Below are 15,471 nucleotides of genomic sequence, written 5' to 3'. Positions count from 1 at the left end.
TCAACACCAAACAGGATGTGCTGAAGAATATGATGATCCTCCGAAACAAGCAAAGGATCGGTGCCAGATCTTGAGTGTGGCAGCAGGACTATGCTTTGCTTCAGAAGGAGTGCTACGATTTTGTACCATTCTCTAACTGGCCCCACTCCTCTCCCAACTACTTCGTTTGGTCATATGTCGGCTTAACTCTCTCTCTCTCTATATATATATATATAGTAATTTATAAAATATATATGGCGATTAAGCTACACTGAATATTCTGCGTTTCATCCAACTATAGGATTCGTCAGGCTTATGCGAATCCTATAGTTGGATGAAACGCAGAATATTCAGTGTAGCTTAATCGCCATATATATTTTATAAATTACTAACTAGCTCTACCTACGTATTGAGCACTTTTGAAGTAAATACTTAAAGTTTACGCATAAATCTATACTTTCGTATATTAAATTTATGCGAATAAATGAAGTAGTTATATATATATACATACATATATATATATAAGATGATAGCTTAACTATATATATATATATATATATATATATATATATATATATATAAGATGTCAGCTTAACTATATAATCAAGTTACATGAAATGATTTTTTCAATAAAAGTTTTAAAATAAAGCTGTAGTGTTGTTTTCTTTAGGATGACACATTTATCGTTACACTCCGTATGAGAACTATGTTCAATGCAAGTAATGATGTTTTTTTTGAAAGATTAAAAACGATACTTGTTTTTTTTTACTGTTGAATGACAGATTGCTATTAAAAAAAAATTCCTTCCCACCAAACACAAACAGTTAATCGATTAAATGTCTAAGCTCGAGTTGTCTCTTTAACAAAATTATGGCTTGAGCTATATTGGCTGCTTTATCTATGAAAATAAAAACTTACTGGCCAATCTGTCTATTATCTGGAGCAGTCATCTACAAACTTTCACTCTCGGCATAAAACCTTTTTAAAAGTCAGTTATTTTCCAAGTTGAGAAACATAATTCCAAGTGGTTTATCCGAGAGCCAGTACTTTTGCAATCACAGGTTTGCAATTTACATGGATTTACAATAGCAAAGGGAATCGTACAGTTAACCTGTAGATCAAATGTTAATATACATTTTTTATATAAATACAAGAAAATTTTCCCAGTGTTGCCGGATATTAAACATAACATTAAATTTCTTTTAAAAAATTGCAGTAACCAAACGACAACACTTCTCTTCTTGCAAGTAAAAAAAATAATCGAGATGACATCTAAACCAAAATTTAAATACAATGAGTCAAGTCCAATAGCTATTAGACCAGCTTGTCACGACTTAAAAAAAAGTTTTCAGATCTCGTGAAACACTTGACAAACAGGTACACATCCAATAAGCATGTCTTATTAAACGAAACTCTTCCAGTAAACGCGTGAAATCACTTGATGTTAAAACTGAAATATACCATTTCAAGGTCAAGAACTAGCGAAGTCTAAGATAAAAAGATTCCCGCCCCAAAAAAAACTACAATTCTTAAGTGTTTGGCAGATAATCGATCATGTAATATGAGGAGGAAATAACAAAATAAAAGAAGTGAGATTCATGAGGTTGCCGGAAGTAAGGATCAACTCTACTCTCCACCATGATTAAACAATGTTTTATTTTAAAATATACTGCATTGCTGGTGTTAGTTCGCTAACGATATCACGTAATAGGTTCTAGTTGAAAACACCTTTGGTGAAAGATGGTCTACAGAATTGGATTGGAATCCGACACGCCGAATAGTGAGGTCGTGCGTGTATCTTAGTTAACACCGCAAACTCAATTTTTGCTGATTGCTATAGCAATTTCTTTTTTATCTCCCTCTTCAAATGCTCTTTGATGTTCTCTACATCTTGTAAAGAAGAGTGATTTTGTGAATATATATATATTTTCCCTGACCGGTTTTATTTTCTGAAGAGAATTTATTTTGATTGTTTAAACTGTTAAACTGCATAAAATGACACCTTGATTTTTCATTGCATTATAAATATCGTATTGAAACAAACGTGAGTAAGTTGTAACTCCATGCTTTAAAGCTAATATAACGCAACAAAATACGCCCTCCATATATATATATATATATATATATATATATATATATATATATATATATATGTATATATATATGTATATATATATATACATGTGTGTGCATGAGCATGTGTGTGAATGTGTGCGTATATATATATATATATATATATATATATATATATATATATATAGAGAGAGAGAGAGAGAGAGAGAGAGAAATAGAGATATATATATTAAATGGGAGGTACATGAAATAAATAAGGCGATTTACAAAGGTTCAAATAAATTAAAGTAATACCAACCTAAAATAGCGTACGATCTTTTCAGAGACAGTATCAAGTTCATTTAAATACTGTCTCCTTATTGGCACAAAAAAGATAAAGAGAGGGGAAGGTTCACACAAAATTAATGTGCATATTTACATACACATAAATACACACACACACACACACATATATATATATACATATATATATTGTACCACCGTATATAACATTGTATTTCTATTAGAGTCTTTGTTGAAGAGTCATTCTTTCGGTCACTTAAGTTCTTAAAATTAATTTTTCATCGCTTTAAATGCATGAATTAGAAAAGGCCTAGCTTAATTCACATTTCTTTTTCTCCGTTTTTTATTCATTTTCATTTCTCCAATCAATTTCTTTCTTTCATTTCATTTTCACTCATTTACTTTAAAAAAAAAAAAAAAAAAATTAAAAAAAAAACTCCCGGTAGGTAACGTGACCAAACAACCGTTTCTATAACCTTCCACTATACATCCCACCATTTTCTTACTTTATTTTTCCTTCGTCTCTTTTGTCAATGTCACGTGCGCTTCTCTCATGATATATGTTTTTCTAGCTATAGATGTATTTTCCACCATTAAAAACAAATGTCTGTCGTGTCGACGACGCTTTTTCTAGGCGTGCTTTGTCAATTTGTTATCACAAAGACGATTCACCAAAGAAACAGGAGAAAATAAGTTGCAAATCTGAGATGAAAAATATCCTGCAAATAAATTAGTATACGCTTGATTGTCATCAAGATATTTAAAAAGTAGAAATAGCATGAAGATGTATTGTATCTGCGATACACTAAGGAAAATGCCAAACTTTAACATGATAAACTAGAGAAAAATGCTTTTTAAAACTCAACCGTGATATTTCGTGAAAATTTTATTCCAAAGTTGAGTGTATTAGGTTAGCGAAAATGCTATATCAATTTAGTATAATATTCAGTTTTAATCTTAAGTGAGATATTTATTATTTGGATTTGTCAGACAATTATTTGATGGAAAGACGAGTTTAAACTTAAATTATCTGACAAGATACTATTTATAACATAAGCGTAAAAGTACGACAATAATTCAGCAGTATTCTCTAACAAAAATGCTTATTTACACTTAATCAAGATATGTTAAAGAAAATGCTATTTAAAATGTAATCATAATAGGCTAATTAAAAAAGTTAGTCAAGCAAAACAGCCGATAGATGCATTTCCTTATTTTGTTTTTTTACTTGAATGATAACGTTAACAAAATTTAGAAAGATTAAGTAAATTTATAAAGATTATAAAGACTAAGGAAATATTATTTAAATAGAGAAGAAAATGTTCATTGTATAGTAGTTATATTTATTTATTACGAAGGCAATGTCGTGAAAAATTAAGAGAAAATATCTTAAGAACATATTTTCATAATGGAAAGAGTAAATATACATATGAAAACCAAGGAATAACATCGCATGGCAGATTTTCTGAAAATAATATTCGTTTTACGGCAAGAATATAACGAAACACATGTTAAAATTAAAAAAACTAATATTGGTACTCTTTTTAACTCTACCAACTTGATGAGGGTTAGGATAGGATTCGCTAATCATTAGTGTTAGGTGTTTTTGGGGTGAAGAAAAAGTACTTCTTAGTCCGAGCATCTAAGTTAGAGTAAGGTTGGAGTTAAGTTAGTGTAAGTTCAGGGTGGGGTTCTGATTAGGGTTAGTTTATTTTTGTTGAGGGGTCCTATTTGCAGTTCGGACTAATGTTAGGTTATAATACAGATTAGAGTTATGTTGTTTATTTTGTAGGGTTAGGGTTAAAAAAAAAGCAAACACTTGTATTTTGAAGCTCTTTAATTTTCATATATGTGCACGTGTTCCGCAATTATTATGATCGCCTATAAGTTCTTTATTTCATAGAAAAATCAATAATTTCTTCAGAAGACAAAGCGTCTGTCCAAACTCGATTTAATTTATGCTGGCTTTAACCAATATTTGTGTTGAATTTTATCCAATATTTATTTTGCGATTGCCAGTTGTTGTCTGCTGCAATCTTATTTGCTAATCGTTTCGACATCTGCTGACGGTTTATTCAACCTGCCGCAATAAGCCGATAAAACATTGGTTTTCGCACAGTTCGTAAACTACTATAATACCAAAACTATGATATTTAAAATGTAGGTTTTGCAAACATTATGCCCACGAAATAACGTTAAAATATACCTAGCAAACCGAAAATTTGGGAATATTTATTAATGGATGTCTAATACGTATTTTAAAAATCTCATACAAAACTGACATTTTCTGAATTTTCACAGCTCTGAAAGTCTTGCAGAATGCTGCAATTATTGAAAAGACGGGTTTACAAAGAGAGACTATTCTGTGGCCACATGCTTTAAAGATATGCAAATGAAGAAGTAACATACAAGCATACCTAACTTTATAATCATGCACTTATAATTTTGGCGATTCGTAGAATACATATTCAAAGATTCTTAGTGATCCGTAGAATAATGTATCCCGTACATAGAAATATTCGTATGTATGTATATTGAGTCTGGCTAGTATCAGATGGATGACCATTTGGGAATTCTAGACGCTATATGTGCTTTCCGCTGTTCTTGGTATTGTTTCCAGTCGCCCTGAACCTCCACCTGCCACTGGTATCCAATAATATCGACTCAGGAGAGGTGTAGTTGGCGATTGCGCTACTCTTGACACAGAAATTTCACGCGCAGGAACCCTTACAGTTGGTATCCATTGTCTTTCAAGATTGAAGGAAGCATTTTTACGTATGGATCTATTAACGATGGAAGGATTCCAGTATTTTTCCGATTCCGATACAATTACGGATTCTGTACTAAATTCTCAATTCAATACAATGACCGATTTCGAGGCCGATTTTTTTATAAATCACTAAATATTTAATTGTAAAATGGTTATTTTCTCCCGATTGCCGTAAAAACACATTTTAAAAGTGCATATATTTTCTCAAACATACAAACTGGTATGAGTGTGATCTATAGATATAGTTTTACTGTAAGTTTAAATCAATAAACATTTTTTTTATTATTACTACTAGCAGTCGAAGATTTTGTTAAAACAAAATCAAATATAAAAATATATATAAAAGAAATCGTTTTTCGCATCGGAAAATGAGCAAGGAATTCCGATACCCCCAAATTTTCGATTTTTCCGATTCCTTGTTCCGATTCCGATTAATCGTCCCAACATTAGTATATATATATATATATATATATATATATATATATATATATATATATATATATATATATTGCTCTTCACACTTGCAACGGGTATCATAGAAAAAAAGTTTATGCAAAAAAAAAAAGAGTTAAAATGAACATTGCAGCATGGAATGTGAAGACACTTCTTGATCGAGAGGATTTTGCTCTCAAGGACGACGAAGCGCAATTGTGGCTAAGGAATTGATAAGGTTCAATGTGGACATTGCTGCTTTATTTGAAACTCGCCTCAGTGAAAAAGATCAAATAACTGAAAGAGGTGCTGGATACACATTCTTTTAAAAGGAAAAGCATGAAGGCACTAAAAGGGAAGGTGTAAGTTTTGTAATTTGCACAAATATATTAAATTAGCTAGAATAAACTTACGGGGTTTCCGACCGCATCGTACGTCTGAGGTTGCCTTTACCGTGCGATCGTTGTGCATCAGTGTTTTCAGTGTATGGCCCTACCTTATGTAGTAGGCAAGGTTTTGGTATTTTACCCAGAATTGAGAGACTGTCTTTCAAGAATAATCGAGGATGAGAGAATTTTGTGATTCGGTGACTTCAATGCCCGAATTAGATGTGATCATAAAAGCTTGGATGTCTTAGGTAGGTATGGACTTGGCAAAGTAATTCTGTACCTCCAGTTTGCACAGGGTTTAGACTGGCAGTGTGTAACACCTTTAACCGAAAAAAGCTTATTGGTAAAGCAACATGCATGCATCCTAGGTCCAAAAATTTGCATGAATTATATCAGCACACGGAGACGTTATCTTTATATACGCACGGTTATTTATGAGAAATGCTGAGTGTGGTTCAGTGGTGTTTAAGTACGAAAAAGCATAGATTTCTCAATACTAAAAAGTATGGAAGTGCGTGAGAATCTAAAGTACTTGTTCATTGACACCATATTTTATGAAACGTGGAAACAGTTGAAATCTAAAGTGTACAGCACTGGAGTAGAATGTTTGGGTCTTTAATAAAAAGAAACGGAGAGCCTGATTTGATGAAAATGATGTTATCTCCAAACTTACTGAAGATAAGATGAGAGCTCACAATAAATTTCTTAGCTCTTTTGACTCATCCACAGGAACAGTAGAGGGCGCTTTCAAGAGGTGAAGGGAAACCCGCATTTAAAGCTTCGTCAGATAAAACAACTAGTGGCCTGAGTTGCTCGCTGAAATACAAAAGGATTTTGATCGTCAAGAAGCAATAGAAGCATATTGAGCAAAATCTTCATCTTTATTTTAAAATATAAAGATAACTCTGTTTTGATCAAGGATAAACACGGTATCATAACACGATGAAAGAGGCACTTTACATGTCTGTTTGATAATCAATCTGTTATATAGGTGACAGAGGTTTAAAGTTTTTCCCAAGACAGTATTTGTGGAAAAACGATAGAGTCCCTCAATCTTGATAAGAGAAAACACACCATCAAAAGTTAATTTTGGAAAAGCATCAGGCATTGATAGAATACTAGTAAGGGTGTTGCTTTTTAGTGGTGAAAATCTTTCTAGAGAAGTGCAAAATCTTTCTAGAGAAGTGCATGGTCTAATTGTCGCTATGTGACACGGTAATAATATCGCTCCATATTGGGTAGATTTAATAAGCAACTAGTTTACAAAAGGAAATCGGCATATCTGAAGGTGATGACTACAAAGGAAAGTCACTGCAGAAAGTTGTGGGTGGGGTGTTGGCAAATATGCTGTTGAACTGACTGCTTATGTATATTAGCCCACGCATCATTTTTGAATGCCAGTTCCTCTACAAGCAGTCTCAAATACTAAAAAATTCCCCTGCATTATCCGTGAACGTATATGCAAGAATGAATCCGGACTGAAGAGTTATCTACGAACACATGGACGTCCAGAAGAGAAGTTGTGTCAAGAAATGGCAATTATCATGCATGTATGTGAACAATATTCCAACGAAGGACTAAAAATCAAATCTTTATAAAAAAAATTATGTAGTTTTCAAGGTTATAAAGCTTCGAAGAATATATATATATATATAATATATATATATATATATATATATATATATACGATGGTTCCTTTCATAAGTTTCCTTTTTTTCGCATGGGCGCTTTTACTGATAGTACACACAGAAAACTCTAGTCCCCTTCGAATTACTCTCATCTGGCTATTATGCACTTGTACCGTCCCAAGAACTTCTAAAGGACCCCTTGGACGTCCATGTGCAAGCATGTTAATGATCCTCGACAGTCTCTTTCATCTCCTCAATTGTCTCATGACAGCCCTTAAGGTTTTCCTTGAGCTTAGGGAATTACCAAAGTCACAGGGAGCAAGGTCTGAACTATTGGGAGGGTGAGGTACTGCCTTGATACGTACCTTTGTCAAATAGACTGTGACAAAGATTGGAGCTTTTTGGGGACAAACTTCGCGCAAATCTTCTGCATTTTCAGTTCTCTCGCGAATAATTCTGTGGTACCAGTATTCAAGAATTCTGGCGAAAGAACTGACCCATTAAATTATCGCCCTATTAGCCTCCTCCCACTTTTTGCCAAAATATTTGAGACCTTAATTAACCATGCTCTAGTCCAGCACCTTACAGATGCTAAACTTCTGACCGACCATCAATATGGATTTAGACAAGCCCGTTCCACGGCAGACATCCTCACTGTAATCTCTGAACGCATATACCATTCACTGGACAAAGCGGGAGAGGGCAGAGCGGTAGCTCTAGATATATCTAAGGCTTTTGACAGGGTATGGCATGAGGGTCTCCTCAGGAAGATTAGAGCTTACGGTATCACTGGTAGAATACTTAACATAATTAAATCCTTCTTAGATAAGAGAAAAATCCAGGTTGTCCTCGACGGTCGTACGTCTAAACAATATAATATAAATGCCGGAGTGCCCCAGGGATCTATCCTTGGACCTCTATTGTTCCTGATATTCATAAATGACCTCCCCGATAAAATTGCCTCTGAGATGGGTATATATGCTGATGACACCACACTCTATAGCAGGCACGACAGGAAAACAAATGAACATATATCTAAAGTAATGGCAGAAACACTAGAAGATGACCTCAAATCAGTAGTGGAATGGGGACAAAAATGGATGGTAACGTTCAATGCCACCAAGACAAAACTGGTTTCATTCAATAATTACAGGAAACCTTCTCTACCACCTATAGCAATGGCCAACAACTCTTTAGCTGAGAGTACGTCTTTCAAGCTCCTTGGCCTAACGTTCACAGGAAACATGAGCTGGAACAATTACATCGAGGGCATTGCCAGGGCCGCTGCGCAGAAGGTGGGCTCTCTCTACCGTGCTAGAAAACTTCTAACACCCGAAAGTATCCTGTACCTCTATAAGGCCACTATTCGCCCATGTATGGAGTATTGCTGTCATATTTGGGCCGGTACATCGGCTACTAGTCTCTCTCTCCTTGACAGGGTTCAAAAGAGAGTCGCAAATCTGATAGGCCCTAAACTGGCATCAAAACTTCAGCCTCTGTCCCATCGTCGAAACGTTGCATCCCTCTGCCTGTTCTACAAGTATTATAATGGTGAATGCTCTGAAGAACTGCAAGCACTTGTGCCCCCACGACGTGAACACCCTCGACAGACCCGACAAGCTGCAAAATCCCACCCCCACACTGTAGAGATCCCTAGATGTAAAAGATCTTTCTACTCCAGTAGTTTCTTCCCCAGAACTGCTAGACTTTGGAATTCCATTCCAGGTCACTGCTTCCCCAACTGTACTGACATGCATAAGTTCAAGTGCAACGTGAACCAACATCTCGCTGCCCTAATCCCTACATAGTGCCCCAGTAGATGTTTCCCCTGATAGTAGCCCCCTACACCAAAGTGGCAATGTGCCTTGTTTGGGGTGAAAATGTAATAAAAAAAAAAATTGTCTGTACAGTTCTTATGCTGACATAAAATGATGAACTTATCTTCTCTAAAGATACGCGACGGTACTTATCCATGAGATTCTTTACTCGGCCAATTAACTGACTTTTTTCCTGTCTTGTCTACTCCTTCCATACCTCCCATCATCACACAAAGACTCACTGCCTTCCTTGAATCTATTATACCAATAATAACCGATGTTTGTTTCAGGCAAGCCAGGTCAAAAGCAGTCCGAAGCGTTCCATACGTTTCAGTGGCTTTTTTTTCAAGTTTTAAACGGAATTATATTGCCTATCGTTATTAAAAATTGTGCTTGCATTCATATCAAATTTTTGAAATTCACCATTTGTGACAATCAAATTTTAGTAGGATGTATTCAAATTCCTGCTGTAGCTGTTAATTTGAACATGAAATCATAAAACGTAGTCATCTCATATGATGAATATCAATAACATACTGCATTTTCAAAAGTCTACGACAATTTTAAATACCTGTACAAAAAGTCTGGAAACTTATGAAAGCACCTCATATATATATATATATATATATATATATATATATATATATATATATATATATATATTATTCATTTTTGTTTGGTGTGCATTTTTTATACATTTTTATTTATTTGACACTTTTATTTGAATAGTATAACAAAATCCAGGTTAAGAAGGTATTCGTCAGATAAAAATGCAGATAATATAACTCATGTTTGCATAATAGTGTTCAATAGTAAATAAAGCTAATTGTAGTTATATTTACTTATGCAGATATTCAGTGAAAACCTTTTCGATATGAACATCTAAATTAAAAGGATTTTCGCTTGCAGAAATTTTAGTTATTAATAATTGCAGAAAAAACTATTGTAATACAGGTATGCATGTTTTTCTTTATTTCTGTATATATACATATATATATATATATATATATATATATATATATATATATATATATATAAACTAGCATTTCGGCTCGGCGTTGCCCGGGTGTTTGGAGGTGTATGTTGAACAAAAAGAAAGCGGTCACTTGTTTAAAAATTTGACCCCTATTATTATATGGTTTTGGGCTCAAATCAAGTTATTAAGTAAGATCCATATCCAAGGAATCCTATATCTTAAATTTCATGTGTTTAGACCCCAAATTATCGAAGGAGGAGTTTGGTAGAGTTATCAAAGGTCAAATCGTGTAACTTTGAGCCCTTAACAGCCAAATTTCTCGCCGAAAACCAATCACAAAGAGTTTTCCAAATCTCAGTACCCTGTATATCAAATTTTGATTCTGTAGACTTAAAATTGACAGAGTTATTGCGTAAGAAAATGTACACAAACAGACACACAGACACACACATAGGCACGTTCACTTTTATAGATAGATAAATATATATATATATATATATATATATATATATATTTATAGATTGAAGGAAATACGTAGTAATAATTGAAAAAGTTAAAAAAAAAAAGACCGTGCGCAACCAGCGAGAATCGAAAACAAAACGTTCAGCTCACGATTTATTCTTGCCTCTCTCGTCAATGACTGGGCTATGAAGACATTTATAATGCAAGGCTAAAAATTAAGACATGAACCAATAGCTACTACATTATGCATTCATAATGCCGGCGTTCGACCTTCACCTGGCAAATTTCTTTCTTTTTTTTTTCACACTTTTGCATCTATTTCTCCCGGGTAAAACCCAATTATAAAGTTTCGCATGGATTCAAATACCTTATATATGAAGTTTCCTGTCTGTAGACCAAAACCTATAGGAGGAGTATAGTAGGCAAAATTTGTTAAACAAAAATATATACATATACATAAATATATATGGAGACAATTTTTTGTTTGCTATAAACTTTTTACGCAAATATTATGCACATATAAATCATGTAGAATATCTGCATGAATATAATTGTACGTAATAGTTAACTAAAGATAATTATCCCATTAGAAAATCGAAGCAACTAATGGGGAATTAAGTAAAATGAATGTTTAAAAGAATATGCAAATTAGTTAGATCGTTTGCTAGTAAATGTAATTCCGTAACCCATATATAAGAAACTTGTATTTTCTTTTTAAATAAATAGAAAAGAGGGTTTTTAATATGAATATGAATACACACAAAAGAAAAAAGTATTTATAATAGTATATATATATTTTTTCTATTATTCTCATATATAAATATATATATGACAAATGACAATAGTCTATATTGAAAATTTCAAGATGTTGACCATCTTAGAATTTATTCCTTTACTTACATCGACATGCAAAGTTCATGACAGTAACTGTTTCGTAGTGCAAAATCATTCACTTAATTATTATAATAATCAATGAATCTAAACTCGTCAGAAGAAATAACATCTATCAATCCATCAAAAGAAAATAAAATGCATTTAAGCATGCTTACAAAATCCAAACATTGGAAGAGTAGTTGCAATTATCTTTTATTTTATATTTTATTACTCCATTTTATAAATACATAATACATAGCTACATATATACCTACATGACTATATATATATGCATATCTATATAAATATATATGTGTGTGTGTGTCGTGTGTATGTGTAGATCACCCTATAATGATCAGATCCATCTTATACCTATAAAGCATTTAAAAATAAATGTTAAAATTGCAACAGTATTTCTCGCAGTTAACGGTAGCCGAATGTATTAGGTCCGTGTTAATGGAGTCAGAGATGACTTCTGTGGCCGGGTTCGAATCTATCGACCAGTGTTAATCGTGACACCCTGCACTGAGGATTCCCGAAAGGATGAAACACTAGTGTGTTTGGTATTTAATAATTATTATAGTATATAATTATGTCAGACCCATTAAGAAACTCCTTTCTTATCGTTGAGCACTTTTAGTTAAAATAAAGTCGGTCAATTAAGCTCTTATTTGCAGATCATCGTATAATGATTAGATTAATCTTATAGACGTTAAAACATTTAAAAGTAAATGTTTATATATTTCAATAGTATTTCCCGCGGGCAGCGGTGGCCGAATTAAATAGGTCATTGCTACTGGAGCCAGAGATGGCTTCTGTTGCCGGGTTCGAATCTATCAACTGGTGTTAATCGCGACACCCTGCACTGATGATTTCCGACAGGATGAAACACTAAAATTTAATATATATATATATATATATATATATATATATATATATATATATTAGTTACGGATTATAACATTTTTCTACACCAGGACCTGACCTGCGACTTCTAATTTTTCGATTTTTTTACCGGCCAAAAATGACTATTGAATTGAATTTTTTCATCACGGAATCTACTTTCTTTGCCATTAGTGCAATCAGATTCCACAATATGAATTCCTATTATTTCTTTTTTTTATTTTATGTCAGTAATGTTTTCTTTTATTTATCTTATTATTATTTTTTTTTTCGTTTTATTTTTACTACTTACATATTACTTCGTCTGGTGAGATAAAATCTGCACATATACACACATTTCTCTCTCTCTATCTATCTATCTCTTTCTATCTATCTATCTATCCATCTATCCATCTCTCTCTCTCTCTCTCTCTATATATATATATATATATATATATATATTTAAAGAGTTTAATATGCATACATATACACACACACACACACATATATATGTATGTATAAGTTTAAAAAATATATATGATAATTACGCTACAGAGAAACAGAATATGTATATATATATATATATATATATATACATGCATATATATACAAAGATATGTGTGTCTCTCTCTGTCTCTGTCTCTGTCTCTGTCTCTGTCTCTCTCTCTCTCTCTCTCTCTCTATATATATATATATATATATCCATACTTAAGTATAAGTATATATATCAGGTTGACAGGAAAGTTCTTGCGTGTTTTAACATTTTCAAATCAGACAAATCTATCAAGGCTCAAATAAAAAAAAAATATTGTTAGATATAAAAAAACAGCAAAATCATCACCCTCTTGCCAACACAAAACAAGTATATATATGCCATTTACGTAAAAATCTTGTGTTCTGGTGGCGAGATAATCGCTGACGGCGTTTTTGATATTGTTTGGGTTTTCGAAGCATTTCTCGCGCAAGAAGTTGTCCAGATGCCTGAAAAAATAGCAGTTCGTAAGGGAGATGTCTGAAGAGTATAGCGGAATGTACAGAATTTCGTAGCCCAATTCGTTCAACTTTTGCAAAGTCGGTTTTGCAACGCGCGGTTCGGCATTGTTCTGGATGTGAATTTGGCCTTTTTTGTTACTAATGCTGGGTGTTGTCAAAGTTTCTAATGCATTTCATCCATTTGTTGACAGTAATTAACCGCAGTAATGGTCTCGCTTACATAAAAAAATTATAATAAATGATACCGGTCACAGACCACCAAACAGTCAGCATGACCTTTATTTGGTGGAACTCTGGCTTCGGGAAGTGTTGTGGACCTTCGTCGGCGTCTAACCACATAGCTGAGCGTCGCTGGTTGTAAAGAATCAACTTTTATTCGCAAGTCACAACCCGGTCGAAAAACGAGTCGTTCTTGTTGCATAAAAGAAAGGAATATAATACTTCACAACTGCGTTTCATTTGGTTGTCGTTCAATCATAAGGCTCCCATTTATCAAGTTTTTTTTTATCTTTCCAATCTCTCTGAATAGTTGGAAATCCTCGTGTACGTTAGATCTAATTCACAAGCAAAATCTTGAACAGTTGTGCATGGATTGGCTTTTAATAGCTCTTTTAATTGACCATTATCAACATCCAATCTTCCAGACTCTCGTCGCCGCCACGAAATTTCTTAAATCATCATTGTGATGCGCGTCCAGTAGTTATTCCTGGGCCAAACGTATCGGCTTAACTTGAATTATAAGAAAAGTGTGCGAATTTGCTTTTTTCCATCTTGTATTCAACGTTCTGAAAGGAAGACATAATTATTTTGAAACGATTATAATTTAAATGATAAGATAGAGCAAAACAATGCTCTTAAAAATGGTATATAAAGTAAAGGTATTATAACGAAAGATTATTTAAAAATACATCATTTGAAATCAAAATTAAAAATTCCGCAAGAATCTTCTTGTCAACCTACAGAGAGAGAGAGAGAGAGAGAAAGAGAGAGGTGCAAATGTGTAAGTGTGTGTATTCATATTCTTGTACGTGTGTGCGTATTAACTATTTCTAATATGTCTATATAGTTGTTCAAACATTTTAAATTTGATAATTTAATGCAGAGTTCATGTGAAGTTAGAAGCGTTGCATGTATAGTGACTTTACCGTTAATTCACGCTGCAATAGCGAGATGGGAGAGAGAGAGAGACAGAGAGAGAGAGAGAGGGAGAGAGAGGGAGAGAGAGGGGGGAGAACTCAAATGCGCATAAGAATGATCAGCTATTTCGAAATAAAGACGTTTAAATGAAACTAAATGTTATACAAACTTCACATTAAACGTCGAACACACGAACACACGATTACGCACACCAATTTATACAGTGATTGAAACAGTTAATGATTTGAATGTTAACATCTGCATTTTCATTGGCGGATAACGTTGTGACGTCATATAATCAAGTTCGACCGTTACGTCTGAATATTTTTCATAACTCATTAAATATTTATCTGAATTATTAATTGTAAATTATTAACTATTGCATTTTTCAATATTAAATACAGAAGTATCTGAAAGATAAATACATTAAAATAAATAAATTTTAAATTAGATTGAAACACATTTTTTTTATAATAAATAATAAAATTAAATTATTTACTCGCATTCATCGTATACACCAAACTATTTAGCTAGGTCGAGCATCTTTCATGAATTTTCCATGCCAGTAATTAAATAAAAGAATGTTATAATTTTGTAGCAAAAAGTAGATACTACGAAATGTGAAGACAATACCTTTAATATTACAAGAACGGGGTTTTACAAAAGTCATTCTTTTATATGGGAACAAGCAAACTCAACAAAATCGACACTCTCGACGCACACACAAAATAAAGAATTATATCAGTCCTGAAAAATGTATCCTTCAGAGAAAAAAGAA

This window comes from Euprymna scolopes, chromosome 25, assembly GCF_053919585.1.
Source record: "Euprymna scolopes isolate OS-2025 chromosome 25, ASM5391958v1, whole genome shotgun sequence".
NCBI lineage: Eukaryota > Metazoa > Mollusca > Cephalopoda > Sepiida > Sepiolidae > Euprymna > Euprymna scolopes.
Note: the sequence above shows the minus strand (reverse complement) of the source record.